The sequence below is a fragment of the Gouania willdenowi genome, unplaced genomic scaffold (genome assembly GCF_900634775.1).
Source record: "Gouania willdenowi unplaced genomic scaffold, fGouWil2.1 scaffold_83_arrow_ctg1, whole genome shotgun sequence".
NCBI lineage: Eukaryota > Metazoa > Chordata > Actinopteri > Blenniiformes > Gobiesocidae > Gouania > Gouania willdenowi.
The window spans coordinates 459189-462824 of NW_021145249.1; the positions used below are offsets into that span (position 1 = coordinate 459189).

The 3636-nt window shown below is 34.6% G+C and overlaps 1 non-coding gene across 1 annotated transcript; it reads left to right on the forward strand.

The window, feature by feature from the left end:
• The first annotated feature begins 490 nt into the window (after positions 1-490).
• Positions 491-564, forward strand: trnai-aau (transfer RNA isoleucine (anticodon AAU)). Its single transcript has one exon. It is a non-coding gene; the product is annotated as a tRNA-Ile (tRNA).
• Positions 565-3636: the final 3072 nt, after the last annotated feature.

A 3636-nucleotide genomic window follows, 5' to 3' on the forward strand; every position in this document is an offset into this window, starting at 1 on the left:
CATGAACATGTTTGTGCCTTTATTCTGTTGCTTCTCCACCTCAGTCTTCATTTTTCCTCTTGATTTGACAAAAGTCACGTTAGAGATTTCTGCTGGAATATAAAGTCATGATACTTTCTCTACTCTCAGATCAAGAACACACATTGACTTTTAATGAGCAGCTCAAGCAGCCAATAGTAATGCTTAAAACAGCTCATTGGATGGTCCCATTGGTAGAAAGAACTCTGATTGGCTGACATCCATTCTGTATTGATCAACTTCATTTTCAGAGCCTGCAGAAGGAGAAAAGATTCACTGTCTACTCAGAACACTTTGGATTACAATATGCTCAAAGATGATTATGGATTTTTGACCAAATAACATTAAAAAAAAAAAAAAAACATACTGCAGCTTTAAGCTAAGGAATGACTACTGCTGAATTTTCACCTGCCAACTTTCTGGGTGTTTAGAACCGTAATCGTTTTAACTCACACATTTTTGCAGCTTCATAGGCCAGTTAGCTCAGCTGGTCAGAGCGTGGTGCTAATAACGCCAAGGTCATGGGTTCAAACCCCATACTGACCAGATATTAATCAAGGACCATAAACCTGCTTTCATGTGTTGTAAATGTTAGTGTATGAGTCAGAAAGGACAAGGTATGAATATGTATACAATAAACACAGATAAAGAATATCTAAACTGTTAATCATTATCAAACCTGGAAGAAAATTCACAAATAGCCAAAAATCTAGAATGACTGTCAGTAAAGAAGCTTCTTTTTGACATCTTAATAAATCAGCAAGTAGGACAAATACCAATTTATTGATGAATAATCCCAGAACAATTTAGGTTAAATACTAATAATACTTACTTTGTATGTGTATGCCTTGTGTATTCAGGTGTCCAACCATCATTTTGTATCCACAGTTGTGATGGAGCTGCAGAATGTAGGTTATACTTTCATCCAAATCATTGTCTTACAATGTAGTGAATAAATCATGGACTCTGTTTATCCAAAACAATGAGAAAGGTCACAATAGACATGAAATGAAAACTGTGTGTGAAATGATCTAACCATTGTATGTAATAAAAACTCATAGACTAATAATAATGTAGCCTATTTTTAATGATCAAACATGTACATATATTAGCACACTATAGCTACAACTGTGCTTGTTTTGACAAAGTAAGTTTTACTGAACTCTAAATTAAAACTACTGCTAACCTGGACAGATGCTAGAGATAACAAGGACAAAACAATACTAGATGACTTTATACATTAGCTGATATTAAGGACAAGGGCTGATGTGCTGTTAAAACAGACCAGATTGTTTTAATGTAGCCTAATTGTTGTGTAGTCTACATGACATTAGAACCTGAACATATGCCATATAATATGACCAGTCTATAGCTTAATAATATAAGTATTGAAATGGAATAGCAATGCAACGTTAGCCTAGCCTACTATTAATACACATTAACATGAGTAATATTTACACACTAATATAGTTCTACTGTTGCTACTTTCAAACAAGCAAGAGTTACAAAACAGATGTTGACAGAAGTAGGTTAAAATGACCTTATCTCATAATGTACCATCCTCACACTAATTGTTCTCTCACTCACACTGAACATCTCTGTGATGTCCAGAGCAGTGTTCTCTGAATGGAGGTGAGCCTCAATCATATGGGGGTAAAAAGTAGGAGGGGCATCTGAAGGTTGTTTCTTCAGTCTCTGAGAAGATGCAGAACTGGTGGGAAATTTCTTCCAGACCATCAAACACTGCTGGGTCAACTTCTAAATCCATATCAGAGTTTAGCTGAGCTAAGCTGTTAATAAAACTATCCAGATAAAAGTGAAGGTCGTCATTTGGTGAATTGTTTTCAACTTCATCAGCTAAAGCTCGTAAGTCATTCACTAAAACTCTGAAATCAGCCATCTTCACTTCTTCATCTAAGCCACGCCCATCTGCTGCAACAGGAAGTGGATCTGATTGGATCGCTCAGTTGACCAATCCTGAATGAGACTGAGGTTAGTCCCTCCTACCTCATTAGCATACGGACACAGAAATGTGGAATTAAATAAATGTTGAAATAAATAAATGTTGAAAAAATAATGTATACATAAATAAAAGTAGAAATAAATACATGAATAAATAAATAAAAGTAGAAATAAATAAATGTTGAAATAAATAAAAGTAGAAATAAATACATGAATAAATAAATAAATGTATAAATCAATTTAAGACATTTATTTGTTTATGTCAGATTTATTTACCAGTTTTTATTAATTTATTCATGCATTTAATCATCTCTTTATTTATATATTCATTCTTTTATTTATTTATTCCAATATTTATGAATACATTTATTTATTCATACGTTAGGCAGGTTTGGTCCTCCATACTCCCTGAGCACCAGTCAAACAAAGTTATGTTTATAGAAATACACAAAAAGAGGATTTAAAAGACATTCATAATTTAAAACTACAATTATAAATAAAAATAGTGTGTTTAAAGTGCTGATGAAGAAAATAGAGTACAAGTATTCTACAAGTCAGTTTAAATCTAAACAACTTAAGGTAATATTGCATATTACGGTACATGTAACATAATGGAATGATGTCTTTCTGTCTATCAATTATCACCATGGTACATCACAGGTAAATAAGTCATGGAGCTTCCTCACCCATTCCCTCAGACAGGCCTTAAGTCCTGATGCACAGGAGAACATTCTACCACAACAACTCCCACTCTGAGCCACCATCAGACGTCCATCACACCACAGCACCATGTAGCCCACAGCTAACCTCCAGCTAACGGTAGCCACACAGAGATAACATCTCCACACTTTCACTGCTGACACCAGACGTAGAGCTCAGGACCAGCCAAACCAGCGACACATCTGGATAATCAACTGACAGGTAGAAAATAATAAATAAAATAATGTAACTTTATTGATCACCATAGTGAAATTCTTCTCTGTATTTTGACCCATTATTCCAGAGGGGTAGCAGTGGGCTGCTAACTACAGACACCCAGGGAGCAGTCTGATATTAGTTTATGAATATTCATAAAAACAGGCTAAAGACAGTTATTATACATGTACCCTTCGTTCTGTGGTTATTACGTTTTAAAACTTAATCAAAATAACAAATAAACAGTGGTTATTTTGTTTTACTGACTTAAAATTAAAACATAAATACAGAAAAACCAAATAAATCTTGTTCTTTTTGTGAGATATTTGGATATTTACAGTAAATTAGAGGGAGAACTGAAGTCCACTGGTGCAGTGGTTTTCCTCCACAGGTCCTGGACCAGGTCTCCTCACACAATAGGACTGTTTAGGATTTATTTCAGCAGTTTTCTGCTCCTGTTTTCATTCAGTCTGTGGATGTTTTAGCTCGTATAAAGCTGCTCACGTTTAAAGTTCATTGTTTTATGGTGTAGGTGATCTTAACAGTGTTACAGTCCAAATAGTATCCAGATAATCTGGTGACTGACTATCTACTGTGAGGCTGGTGTGAGGAACAATGGATGTTAGAACTTCTACCATTTCACACTTTTGCTAAAACAATTACATCTATTTTGAGGACAGTAAATATATTTATTTTACATGTTATAATACCACTAGCCACTAACACAATGACAACACTAGA